This window comes from Protomyctophum parallelum (assembly GCF_964188405.1).
Source record: "Protomyctophum parallelum genome assembly, chromosome: 3".
NCBI lineage: Eukaryota > Metazoa > Chordata > Actinopteri > Myctophiformes > Myctophidae > Protomyctophum > Protomyctophum parallelum.
This window is the reverse complement of record NC_139698.1, coordinates 6202660-6218114: the sequence shown is the minus strand read 5'-3', so window position 1 is coordinate 6218114 and position 15455 is coordinate 6202660.

Genomic DNA, 15455 nt, shown 5'->3' with positions numbered 1-15455 from the left:
AAGTGAAGTTCATATGTGCCAAAGTGTGTGTGTGTTTAAAGAAGCAACATGGTAAACTAGGATGCTATCTGACCATAAACAGAGAATAAACTCTGGCAGAATACCTGGACATTGTGACCGACCCTAAACAAAGACAAATCTTAACTAGGTGCAGACTCAGTGAGCATAACCTTGCGATCGAGAAAGGCTGAACTGTCTTCCGAGAGAAGACATACTAAGTATGCGCTGCACAAATGAAGTGGAAACTGAGCTACACTTCCTATTTCCTAACCATCTGCCCGTTGTACCAAGACATCAGAGACACAACTTTGACTTTCAAATGTACATAAATGTTGTTTTGATTGTACTGTGTTGTTCCACTTTTTGCTTTGGCAATGCAAACGTGTGTGTGTGTGTGTGTGGGGGGGGGGGGTAAATAAATAACAACAAAGAATGTGTCTTAATTGAACGTTTATTAAAACAAAAAATCAGTTACATGGGACATTTACATTGCAACTGGAGCATGAAAAACTATGCAAACCAATAAAAAAGGAATGTGTAAAGAGCTGGCACACATTCATAAAAAATGAGCTAAATGGATTGAATTGTATATTCAATGTTCGTTGTTCCTATGTATTCAATGAGATGTGTATCTGTAAGATACATCTGAGATACACATACGATATTTACATCGGTCAAAAACACTTGATACACGTGATACTGCGAGCACCAACGCATGTTCCACACACCATACGGTGACATTTGTCACATGACGTTGTGGTTTTGTTTCCGCATCTGTCCAGCTGACACTGCCTTCTCTTCTTTGACGGTGGCTCTGTGCAGGGTGTGTGGGCAGCGCCATGTTTCTCTGTGAGGGGTGTGCGGGTGTGTGCTCTCTTTGCTGCCCGTGGGGCAGCGTGTGTCTGGCGGGCAGGATTGCGTGGGAGGGCGCAGGGTGCCCCTTCCATATGGTCCTCACATAGCTGACATGCCAGGAGCTTTATGAAGTCTCGCCTGGTGGTCTGGTTGCCGGTGCACTTTTTGTACAACACTTCGGCGTTGATGGCAGCCAGGTGCAGCATGTAGTGAAAGACTGCAAAGGGCCAGCGGAAGGGCCAGACTTTCTCTCTGGAGTAATACTTGCGTACTATCCGATCCAAATTGTCCACTCCACACTTGATCTTGTTGTACTTTGTCACAGACTGTGGCCTTGACTTTGCGTCTGTGCCAACGGAGACAGTGGAGTGCATGGTGCTCAAGATGCAAACATTTTCATCGTGTCTGCTTTGGTAGATGGTAAGAGTAGAGTTATTGCTCGTCATCACCGTATTGCTGCCTCGCTTTGCCTCTTGGTTGCGTGCGCTTGGAGGCAACTCGCGTCTCTGTCTGTTCATGGTCCCGACTATAGTCGTTCCCTTCGCTAGAAGATCTTCTGCGACCTTCGTCGAGGTGAAAGAGTTGCCCATCTTGACGTTCCTCCCTTTGTAATTGAATGGCTTGACCAGTTCCATAACGGTGCGTTCAGACACTCTCACGTCAAAGCTGCACATGGAGAGAGAGAGAGAGAGAAATGTGTTATTAGATTATATTATTACATTAGATTAGATAGATGATATTAAAATATAAGAAACAATTCATCATTAAATTACCTGCTGTTCGGGCTGTTCCCACGGTCAGGAAATCCACTCAATAGGTAATTGGTGTCCACGTCAGCAGCCATGAAGAACTTGATGCCAAACTTGTCAGTTTCACTGGCCATGTACTGTGTAACACCACATTGTGTCTGCGTGGGTAACAGTTGTTCTCCCACGCTGATGTTGGCTCCAGGTATGAAGCACTTTTGACAGTTCTCTGTGAAACTGTTCCACACATCGGCCATTGCTGCAAATTTGTCTTCGCTTTTGCGGGCAGCCCTCGTTTCCTTGTCGTCGAAACGCAGGCAGCGCACAATCGACCTAAAGCGATCCCATGACATAGTTCCGCTCGCGAAGCCTGAGTCGTGGAACGTTGACCAAAGGTCAGCATATTGAAGGTCAGGGTTTACAACGGAACGATAGAATAAAATAGCAATGAATGCCTTCAGCTCGCTCACAGACAAATCCCAGTCTTCGTGCTCCTCACTGCAGGCCATCTTGACCGTACAGTCTCTGATACGCTGCAACATGTCCATGTCCAACAGACACAGAAAACTGCTCTGGTGATCACGAACCCTCGCCTTAGCGTGATGTGTAGGACCTGGCTTGACCGTGAAGAGATGATGCTGGCCCGGTGGCCTGTCGACAGGGGTGCTTCCTGGAGTGACGTGTGACCACACGGTCCCGTCCTTAGCGATTTCTCGTGTCCCAGTGGTCATCGTCTGGCTGGCCGGCTGTGGGAGCTCAGGCGCTTTGCGGTCAGACGGGTCGTCAGTGTCGGATTCTGAATCGGAGGACTGTTCGGGATAGTACTCTGGTTCTTCTCGCGTCTCCTCGTCTCCGTCGTCGCTGTCCACGTCACCCCGGCGTCTGTCTTGGAGCATGAACAGCACCTCCTTTCGGGAGAACTTCTTGGCTCGTAGTCGTGGTGTCATGATGCCCGGAGAAGTTCACTGCATGTGTTCTGACCATGTTTCAAACTGCATGGAGCCTTTATACTGCACTCTAGCTGCCTTGTGGTGATGTCACTCACCGGCCATCATGCATATTCATCTGAGCCATCAGGAAGCAATCGAGACTCACATTCCTTAGATTCCTTATTCATCAGATGAATGAATGGTCCACAACACATGTAAATGACCCTCTGCTGTAGGCAGTGGTGTAAAGTAACTTAAGTACTTAAGTACAGTTTTGAGGTATTTGTACCTTACTTTAGTATTACCAACTTCCAGTTTCTACTACAGCTCGGATGAAACATATAGGCTATTGTACTTTTACTCAACTACAATGATTTTAAAAACTTTTGTTACTTCATAGATATTGATTATTATTACAAAACATACATCAATCACTTCAGCCCTATACGTTACAAGATCACAATGCACCGTGAGCTTTCGATCTGCTATTTTCAATATAGGAAATCAGGTTAGCTATTATTTACAAGTATAATAAATACATCCATATACAATATAACATAAATCTACATATTTACAATGGAATATTGAGAAACCATTATTCTTAAGTCTTCTTGCGTTGAGTAGCCACTCTGCCCTAATACTTTCTTATTTTTTCTTGGGAACTGTAACTTGTTATTATTTCTTGTTTTCACTTTGTTTTCACAAAATAATAACCTGGCATACAGGTGTTGCTATTATACGCTATAGTAGGCTATTATATTACATATATTGCCGTGCAACAAAATACACGTACTGGAAAAATAGATGCTGAACACCATGCAATATCATGCAGGTTGAAGCTATTGTCAGATAAGGCTATTTAGCACATCTCACCAATATATGGAGATATTTCTTTTAAAATCGGGCAATGCAAACAGTAGTTTTAATCCAAAGGTATTGATGGACGTCAGTGTAGTTTATAGTTTATAGTTGAGCATTACATTATCCCTACACTAACTTGATTATATGTTTAAGTGGACTTTGATGACTGAGGCTGTACAGGCTAGAGATTCATGAAACATTTAAAGTAAACACTATTTAGTCTATACTGATCTAACTGTGACACAAGCTTATGTGGATATGGGCTATATATCATTATATGAACAGTCTCCCCCAAATGCAAAGAGTTTAAACGTTAAAGCAAGGGGTGGTAATTTTGTTCAGATGTGCCAGGACTTGTCTGTTGTTGCCCCACCCCCCTTCCAGATTGGGCCATCATACTCTCTTGGGAGTATTTAGCAGGGCTCTGTTTCTGTTTGGCAACACTTTACTCTCTGCAAGTTGTTGAGGGCTTCTCTTGGTTGGTGAATTTGTCACAGAAATTAAGAGAGCTGGATTTGAGAAATGGCTTTATTACAAACACTGAGGTCCTTGGTCAATGAGCGACTATCTGCAGCTGCTGAAGAGATATTTGGGACTGTTGGAGAAATTGTAGCAGCGTATGATGACCAAGTTTGCAGTTTGAAGCAAGAAAATGCCCGCCAAAGCAAACTACTGGATATGGTTTTAAAACCGTACGTCAAATTATACAGAGCAGGTTGGTAAAAATGACTTTAATTATTCATTTATTATTACTTTATCATTCATATTGTGAAACTTATTTATTTATTTAACCTTTATTTAACCATACAGAGCAGGTTGGTAAAAAATACTTTAAAACACACATCGTTCATATTGTGATTAGTTAGTAAAACATAGATGTGGTTTAAGTGTATTCAATAGTAAGATTCCATTGTGGTTTTAATATTCATGTTGGAGTCCTTTATTTGGATTACTTCTAGTTACCGGTAAATGACGATCCTAATTAGTTCATCCTTTGTGGTCTGGGCTCAACAACCCACAATAGTTTTCTCTGTTTATTTCACCAGACAAACAGTCTTTTAAAGTAGCCTCTCCGAATGTAATACCATGTTGTCTATGCCATTTGAAAGCATGTGAGGTTAACACACCTGTGCTGATAACCTCAATAATGGTTTTGCTAGATTTATGTGGGACAATGTTAACTAGTATACTTGTTCCACCCATACTTGACCACCATTCAGTTTAGGGGGAGCATTGTTTGTGTGTTCAAATTCCACCATTCCATGGTGTTAGGATTTCAAAGTTGAACATATATGGATCTTGATATTGTAAACTGGATTAGCATTGCTTTGTGAGTTTAGACTAGAAGCCTTTAAACCAGATGTGGATGTGGACATTGCATGGACAAATGTTTAAATTTGAACACATTCAGACATTGCATTACGCAGAAGCAGGGATTGAACCCAGGGCTCCCACTCGCCAGACCAAAGCGCAACCTATACTGTGGCATTAACTCACATAGCATTGCTATGTGAGTTTAGACTAGAAGCCTTTAAACCAGATGTGGCTGTGGACATTGCATGGACAAATGTTTAAATTTGAACAAATTCAGACATTGCATTACGCAGAAGCAGGGATTGAACCCAGGGCTCCCACTCGCCAGACCAAAGCGCAACCTATACTGTGGCTGAGCCCGATTGGCAGGGCTGTTGCGGGCTGGGTCTTGGCTGGGGGCTACACATGGACAATGTATATTTCAGACATTGCATGGACAAATGTTTATTTCAAGCATTTAATGTGTTTTTTTCTCATTTTGTCCTTTATCTAGACATCATGCACCTCCCTTTGTGTAAAGAGGTTTACCCTGAACAGAATATGAACTCAAGTCTGGTCCAGGAGGAACCTCAGCCTACACAGATTAAAGAGGAACAAGAGGAGCTACTTCCTAGACATGACGAGGATATGAACTCCAGTCTGGTCCAGGAGGAACCACAGCCTACACAGATTAAAGAGGAACAAGAGGAGCTACTTCCTAGACATGACGAGGATATGAACTCCAGTCTGGTCAAGGAGGAAGCAGAGCCTCCACAGATTAAAGGGGAACAAGAGGATCGACTTATAAGACCAGAGGAGGGGTTGACATTACTACCAGTGAAACATAAATGTGATGGTGAAAGCAGAGAGACAGAGGTAGCCATCACCTCACCTGAACCTTCGAAAACACCGGCTGATGTAGAGGACTGTGGAACACCACAACCAACTAGTGTCGACCAGCATCTCTCTTCACACTGTTCTGAATCTGACACTGAAGACAGGGGTGCACAACATATGGAAGGGCAAATATTGCATTTGAGCAAGAAGAAGCATGGTCTGAAGATTCACACAATGGTTCATAAAATTCATACCGGTGAAAGACCCTTTACGTGTGCAGTCTGTGGCAAAGGCTATGTTACGGCACGTGTTCTAAAAACACACATGCTGACTCATACAGGTGAAAGGCCATTTACTTGTACAGTTTGTGGCAAATGCTGTAGTCAAAAGTGTAATCTAAAAAAACACATGATGACTCATACAGGGGAATGGCCCTTTACTTGTACAGTTTGTGGTAAAGGCTGTAGTCAACAGCATGGTCTAAAAACCCACATGATGACTCATACAGGTGAAAAGCCATTTACTTGTAAAGTTTGTGGCAAAGGCTTTAGGCAACAGAATGATCTAAAATTACACATGATGACTCATACAGGTGAAAAGCCATTTACTTGTACAGTTTGTGGCAAAGGCTTTGTCAACACGAGTAATTTTAAAACACACATGAGGGTTCACCACTAACCTTTTACAGTTGTGGTGATAGCCAGTCAAATGATTAGTCTAAAATCACATAAGAGGAGTCAAATGTGTATTTGTACAGACTGAAATAGAAATGTGTGACCATTATTTCCAGTCCAGGATGGGAATGGAAAGTATATATGAATAGATGACAGCACAGAGCTGTTACTGTTGGACTGTTATGATGCATTAACTTAACTGTAATTAAATGTGCTCAGCAAAAGTAAAAACTCCTATGCTTGTGATGGGGGGGGGGGGTGATGAGGGGGAAATAATTTACTTATTATCTAATACAATTTCAACTTAGTAGGCTACCTTTACATACAGTGGTTGTTTCTTTTTTACGGTAGTACAATTGGCCATACGAAATATATGTCTGTATCTTATTGGCATGCAAAGCTCCCATTGTGTCCAACACCTCAGATGCCAAATCTTAAGGGTGCTAAATGAATGCTGAAGATTTAAATGAACTCATTAACACAAATACAATGCCAACAACAAGCCATTGTGTGTACCACTCCATATGATAATAGACTTATTGAATTGAGTTGAGCTCTAATATTTTCTTCTTTTTTTGGACTGTATATTGACTGTATATTGATAAACTGTACCTGTATAATTCCTTGTTTTCACTTCACCAGAGTAAAAATAAAAATACAAAATAATTTTATTACACATGTTTCTATTTTTTAAATAGCAAACTCTAAACAACATAGCAATTCATTGTAACTTAGACATCTGTTACGCGTTGTTTTTTTTTACAATTCGAAACAGGCCCCTGTAAAATTTGAATCCCCCCACTATATGTTTTTTCCCCTTGTTACCTACTTTTATGATGATTTCCTGTTTTTCGTTATAGAAGTGTATAGGCTATTTGTACGTCTCCACAGAAGATGATTCAGTAAGTAAGGAGAGAGAGGGTGAACGGGGAAGGTTCACTGTGTCAACGGATTGTTTTAACTTTAATACATTTTTTGACAAAGAAAAGAGGCCGCGCAGCTCGTTTGACCGCTGACATCTGACTTTGTTGTAAAGGCTGCGTCACACAGAAAACTAATTCTGCTTTTAAAGTCAGCTGTAAATATAAAGCAATAATATAGTTACAATAGTTATAGATAAACAATAAATAAAAGAAGACTACCGTACATAATCCAGACAATCCACAATGAATTTAAACATCACCAAGTTGAGGCAATCAGAGTCTGTTTCCACTAATGTTCAGTTATTATGTGCACTGCACAGGCATGTTATTATAACTGCATTTTATTTAATTAACGGATAGTTTGTTCAAGGCCCATTTAATAATTCGGCTGGTTGTCAGTTTAATAGTGATCTATTCAATGCCAGACAATTAGTGACCATTATCAATGGATGAGCTATTCTGAGTTTGTTTCTACTAATATATAGTTATTGTGGAAATGTGATGTATACAATGTGTATAATATTTATTATATCTATCTTCACACTGTTCTGAATCTGACACTGAAGACAGGGGTGCACAACATATGGAAGGGCAAATATTGCATTTGAGCAAGAAGAAGCATGGTCTGAAGATTCACACAATGGTTCATAAAATTCATACCGGTGAAAGACCCTTTACGTGTGCAGTCTGTGGCAAAGGCTATGTTACGGCACGTGTTCTAAAAACACACATGCTGACTCATACAGGTGAAAGGCCATTTACTTGTATAGTTTGTGGCAAATGCTGTAGTCAAAAGTGTAATCTAAAAAAACACATGACTCATACAGGGGAATGGCCCTTTACTTGTACAGTTTGTGGTAAAGGCTGTAGTCAACAGCATGGTCTAAAAACACACATGATGACTCATACAGGTGAAAAGCCATTTACTTGTAAAGTTTGTGGCAAAGGCTTTAGGCAACAGAATGATCTAAAATTACACATGATGACTCATACAGGTGAAAAGCCATTTACTTGTACAGTTTGTGGCAAAGGCTTTGTCAACACGAGTAATTTTAAAACACACATGAGGGTTCACCACTAACCTTTTACAGTTGTGGTGATAGCCAGTCAAATGATTAGTCTAAAATCACATAAGAGGAGTCAAATGTGTATTTGTACAGACTGAAATAGAAATGTGTGACCATTATTTCCAGTCCAGGATGGGAATGGAAAGTATATATGAATAGATGACAGCACAGAGCTGTTACTGTTGGACTGTTATGATGCATTAACTTAACTGTAATTAAATGTGCTCAGCAAAAGTAAAAACTCCTATGCTTGTGATGGGGGGGGGGGGGGGGTGATGAGGGGGAAATAATTTACTTACTATCTAATACAATTTCAACTTAGTAGGCTACCTTTACATACAGTGGTTGTTTCTTTTTTACGGTAGTACAATTGGCCATACGAAATATATGTCTGTATCTTATTGGCATGCAAAGCTCCCATTGTGTCCAACACCTCAGATGCCAAATCTTAAGGGTGCTAAATGAATGCTGAAGATTTAAATGAACTCATTAACACAAATACAATGCCAACAACAAGCCATTGTGTGTACCACTCCATATGATAATAGACTTATTGAATTGAGTTGAGCTCTAATATTTTCTTCTTTTTTTGGACTGTATATTGACTGTATATTGATAAACTGTACCTGTATAATTCCTTGTTTTCACTTCACCAGAGTAAAAATAAAAATACAAAATGATTTTATTACACGTGTTTCTATTTTTTAAATAGCAAACTCTAAACAACATAGCAATTCATTGTAACTTAGACATCTGTTACGCGTTTTTTTTTTTTACAATTCGAAACAGGCCCCTGTAAAATTTGAATCCCCCCACTATATCCCCACTATATGTTTTTTTCCCTTGTTACCTACTTTTATGAAGATTTCCTGTTTTTCGTTATAGAAGTGTATAGGCTATTTGTACGTCTCCACAGAAGATGATTCAGTAAGTAAGGAGAGAGAGGGTGAACGGGGAAGGTTCACTGTGTCAACGGATTGTTTTAACTTTAATAATGTTTTTGACAAAGAAAAGAGGCAGCGCAGCTCGTTTGACCGCTGACATCTGACTTTGTTGTAAAGGCTGCGTCACACAGAAAACTAATTCTGCCTTTATAGTCAGCTGTAAATATAAAGCAATAATATAGTTACAATAGTTATAGATAAACAATAAATAAAAGAAGACTACCGTACATAATCCAGACAATCCACAATGAATTTAAACATCACCAAGTTGAGGCAATCAGAGTCTGTTTCCACTAATGTTCAGTTATTATGTGCACTGCACAGGCATGTTATTATAACTGCATTTTATTTAATTAACGGATAGTTTGTTCAAGGCCCATTTAATAATTTGGCTGGTTGTCAGTTTAATAGTGATCTATTCAATGCCAGACAATTAGTGACCATTATCAATGGATGAGCTATTCTGAGTTTGTTTCTACTAATATATAGTTATTGTGGAAATGTGATGTATACAATGTGTATAATATTTATTATATTTGATTCCTTTTTACTTCCAGGGCAATTTCCTCTAATAATGGTCTTCATGTGATATTTTGCCAGACAATCAGTGGCCATTAACAAATTGTAAATTGTGTGATCTCTGCATTGTTGGATGTTTTGTCTAATCAATCATCAGCCATCATCATGTGACCTATTTGCATTTTAGCCACAACATGATTCTCTGCTCCAATTGGCTCCTTGATGGAGGGTGATATAAAAGTCCCACCCATTGGGGGCTATAAGTAGACCACCAATCTGCAAGGTATCACAACACCTGAAGACAGAGCACCAGAGGACACCTTACAGAGAACATCTTACAGTGTGTTATCCAGATAGAGAACATCTTAGTGTGTTATCCAGACCGAGAACATCTTACAGTGTGTTATCCAGACCGAGGACATCTTACAGTATGTGGTGTGTTATCCAGACAGAGAACATTTCACATATTGTCATCAGGAACATCAGAGATAGAATGGATTCCTGCAAACCTACAACCAGAGCATCATCACAGAGACTAAAGCATAAAGCACCATCAGTCCACGAAGACCAACCACCAGCTAAGCGTTGGGTGAGTTTAATTTCACTGATTATGCCACATTTTTTTCATTTATTTAACTTTGAACCAAATTTACCTTTATGGGTCAATTTGGTTCCATACTTTAAGGACTCATGTTGAGATTCACATAATACTACATTTTGTAATGTAGTACATTACATGTGTTATACATTTCAATCTAATGTCACACAACCTAACCATGTTCTATTCATAATTCAGGTTGCTGAGGAAACATCTTCTGCCATGGACATGGTTTTGTGGGAGGATCTTCTCCGGGCTGAGAAGGCTAAGTTGGCGGTCATGCCGGAGCTGCAAGAGATGGAGAGAGTATTCTGGGCAGACCTAGATAGAATAGAGGAGATCTGCTGGAGCTGGTCCACAGCGGCAGAATTATCACTGTGGGAACGTGCAGATGATCCAGGTCTGCTGATCAGACTGAACGGATCACCAACCAAGCATGTAGAGAAGGAGAGGTTGGCTGAATTCAATGAGCCTCTGGTGACACCTCTCACCCAGAATGGTGTATAGTGGCTCAGCAAAAGTGGCACTTGTATATAGTTTGTTGTGCTGTGATTTTTGTTTTTATTATATCTTTGCACTGCCCTGGATTTGCTGTGATTTGCACTCAATTTGTTGTGATTTGCCCTGATTTTTCTGTTCTGTTCACGTTTTTTCTAAATAAATAGTTGTATTAACAACCTCCATTTAGTTCTTTTTTTTTTACACTGAGTTTACAGGCCTGTAAGGGTCAATTATGGTATTACTGTAAATGTAGAACCACTATTATAAGGACTGATTGCATGTTGTACCTTGATGCCTTAGTATTTATTAATTTCCAGAGTAATGTAGTTTTTCCACATCCAGGAAACCTTTTACTATATTTCCAGCACAGTTACTTTTCAAGGGGGAAAAGGTGAAAGTGTTCCGATTGATTCAATGCAGTTATGATTTAGTCACAAGCTCTTGTTAATACTTATCATTGGTTTATAAAATGAAAGACACAGACATAACCACTAGGCCTATAGGTTTCACTTTAACAAAAATAATAATAATACATTGAAAACATAGATATGTAGTTCTGATCTTTTTTTAGCTAGCTTTATTTTACACTGCAGTATGGTAAAGTATAAGGGCAAGAAGCTGAAATATGTATACATACTTATTAATACACATACAATGTTAAGTGTACAATGTTATCATCCATTCTACCACACATAGAAATGTGGTTCTTGGGTTGGTTTTGACTTTGTTGTAAAGACAGAAATAAATATCACTTACTGATTTTAAAGAACACATCAGTTGTAAATATAAAGCAAAATAGTTACAATAGTTATAGATAAAATAAATAAATAAAAGACTACCGTACATAACCCAGACAATCCCACATGGAAGCGCAACATGAACTTTAAACACCAATTTGTAGCCTCGGTACCAGGCTTTCATTTTTGTTGGTGCAAAGATTTAAAGCCTGGAGGAACGCATTGGCCGCTCTGGTCTAAAAGTGGGAGTCAACCCTTCCGGGTGGGCGTCGCTCCAAATGATGTGACGTAGCGCTGCACTAGGGGGGAGAGGAGGGGCCGGGGGTGACGGACAGATCGATGAAATCCAATCAGGGCGTGCGCAAATCTGAGCCGCGACCCGCCCCTCTAGACCAGAAACCTAACACTTTAGCTCAGGCTACCAATTTGAGGCAATCAGAGTTTTTTCCCCACGAATGTTCAGTTTGTACGTGCATGATTCTAACTGTCGTTATCATATTTGTTCATTCTGCTAATAATGATTGTCTTTTTTTTTCCAGTTTAATAGTGATCTATTCTATTCAATGTCTATTCAATGTCAGACAATCAGTGACCATTAACATAGCAATGGATGAGCGACTGAGTTTGTTTCTACTTATATATAGTTCTTACGTGTGGAAATATGCCGCCTCTGTCCCCAGATCTCTTCCCCTGAGCGAGAGACAACTTTAACTGTTGCCCCAGAACGTGCAGATGATCCAGGTCTGCTGATCAGACTGAACGGACCACCAGCTAAACATGCAGAGAAGGAGATTCTGGGGGACTCCAATGAGCCTCTGGAGACACGATTCTCCCAGAACGCTGCTATGCTGCCTGAATGCTGCCTCGGCATCGGCGTGTGAATGTGTGTGTAAATGGGTGAATGTAATGCACAATCTCTGTAAAGCGCCTTGGATTTAAATGCAATTTCCAAGAAGGAATATGGTAACCTCAGGGCTACCATCAGGGAGCTTGAATGTTGATGTTGATATTATAAATCTAGATCTATAAATAAGGCAAATGTATTTGTCAGTCTGGCTGAAGAGGGGTACATGTTGGGTACATGTTGCCTCCACTCCGCCCAGCGTGGTCTGAGCTAGGGTGATGTGTAATGCTGATTGGTCGTGGTCATGATGTATGTTAAAGTGTGGACTGCATTTAAACTCCCCAAGACATAAGCACTTGTACTGTGTATTACTATTGTTTGCTGTGATTTTTATTTTTATATATTTTGCACAGGATTTGCACTCAATTTGTAAATAAACAGTTGTATTATCAACCTCCATTTAGTTCATTTTTTTTACACTCAGTTTACAGACCTTTAAGGGTCCATGTTGTTCTCACTGTAAATGAAGAACCTCTATTGTAAGGACCGACTACATTGTACATCCATGCCTTAGACATACATGTAAGCCCATTTACACTGGCAGTCAAATCCAGCCTGAATCAGATCTGTGTCACATCAAGAATCAAGATAGAAATCTGAGTTGATTAAATAAGTCTAAATGCAGGTCACATATACAAGTCACATTGAATCTGTTTTTTTCCCCCATGTGACTTGAGCCACGTGCAGAGGTGGTTTCAAATCTGATTTGAGGAGATCTGTCTCGGTCTGAATGCAACAAGATGATCTAAATCAGATTACATGTGACTTGTATTAGTGGACGGTGTATATGGCCTATATACTTCAGAGAATAGCACGGCATGCTTAGTTATAGAACAACTTTATATTCTCACAGGCTAGTCTGAGGTCCTTGTGGTTCCGGTGTTGCGTGCGTGGGTGTCTGGGAGCTGGAGGGGCCAAGCGGGGCCACAGCAGTGAGGAGGGGCCACAGCAGTGAGGAGGGGCCACAGCAGTGAGGAGGGGCATAGATGCATGCATGCAGCAGCTATGGTGGTTCACTTAAGACACTTTTTTATATATATATTTTTATCCCACAATTTGTAACCCATTTTTCACCCCTGTGTCAATCATCTAATGTGATCCTGGGCTCTACACACCCTCCACCAACCTAGTCCCCATATATGGGGGACAAGGGGAGAGCAACGGACTTGAACTCATGCTCCCTTCATGCCCGAGTGTCCAAGTTGCTCCTTTACACCTGACAGGGGGGAGTTTCCCTGGTTGGACGTAGCGCGTGGAAGGAACACGTTATTCCAACCAGTTCCTTTCCCCTCCATCAGGCGACCCGGCTGGCCAGGGGGAGGCAGTTTAGTGACCAGGATTACTGCATGTTTTTGTGAGGGTACCTACCCTAGGGGACACGGGGAGAACATGCAAACTCCACACAGAAAGGCCCTTTCACCAACCCGCCTTCGGGTATGGGCACTGATGACGCGCCGCCAGCACCCACAGCGTCCCGAGCGGGAATCGAACCCAGGACCTTCTAGCTGTGAGGCAGTACTACCAACTGTGCCACCGTGCCCCCTCACTTAAGACATTCTGACCTGAGATCAGATTCTAAAAGTGTCTTCTACATCCTGACAGTTTTCTGAAAAAGCTATGTTTCTAATGTCAGTGGTTCTTCGATTTTTCAAAAATAGCAGACCTACAAGCTCGTAGCGCGCGCTATGAGCTTGTAGATCTGCTATTTTTCAATAGCTAAAGCATAACATAATATGCTAACCCCAAAAGGGGTTCCCGCCCCAAAATGGGTATATGCAGGGATATTCTGATTAACCACACTTTTAAGTTTCAACACAAATGTTTCAAAACGTGTCAAAAATAGGTTGTATAAAAAGGGAATCATGTGGATTTTGGGATCCAAGTGGCTCTATCTATAGGGTCTGACTTCGACAAGCACTTCCAAACAACAACACTTAATCACCTGCACAGAATGTATTGACAGAAAGTAGCTGATTGTCTCTTATTTTACCACCCTTTTAAGTAGTTTATTAATTATTTCTGTGAACATAACCATGTGATCCCTTTCTTTGTATCTTATTTATGTACTCAACCTATTGGTTTTTATACCTGTGTATGTATGTTGTTTGTATGTCTGGCCTCGTGGGGAAAGATGGTGGGTGGGTGGGGAGGATTGGGAAAGGAGTTGTGGGAGAAAATGTATGTATTTATTTATGTATTTTCTTTCTGTGAAACTTGCCTGTCATACTCTTTGAATAACATTTATTAAAACAATTTAAAAAAAAAAGTAGCTGATAACATCTACGGTGGATTTTTATGAAACAAAAGCTTGGCAGATTGAGAGAGGATATTTTAAGCTTGGCCTATATATACACATAACACAGCTACAATGTTGGTGAGTTTAACGTCGTTTAATACAAGCAGGTCGCAAAAGCAATGTGGATGAATGGGGAGTCAATGGAGGCCAGGGTATTGCAACTCTAGATTCATCCCATTATTATTTATTTTTTTTCTTTTGCAAATTGCGGCTAAGAAGTCATCCCTAAAGGGCTGGCAAAGGGAAAGCAGGACAAGTCATGCAGCTATAAAACAAAGATCCTAATTATAAAATCATATGTCTTAGCAAAATTAACTATCGACTATCTTTCCTCTTACGGACCCAGACACTGAAGAAAGTAAATAAAACACTACTAGTTAATTTTCTATGGGGAACCACTAGAGAAGTTACAAAAAGAAGAGTACAAATAATGGAGGACTTGGAGGGGCTGTTGATCTGGGACTCAAAGATGAGAATTTATTTCTGTAAAAATGTGGCATCTGGTATTCAAATGAAAAGCTATGGTGTGGATCTGGGAGGCACTGAGCTGGACCAGAAAGAAGGGCCGTATTTTAAACTCATGTATACGTTGACTTAATGAATATTTCTGCACATTTAAACATTGACTGGACAGTAATGTACAGTAATTATATATGGTAAGATTTGTGAAGATATGTATGGTGGTGAATTCTACAAATGGGTAGAACTGCCGTACAGATATCCTAACTCAAAACCTCCCTTATCACAGTGAAAGGTTCAAGTTCACCCCCA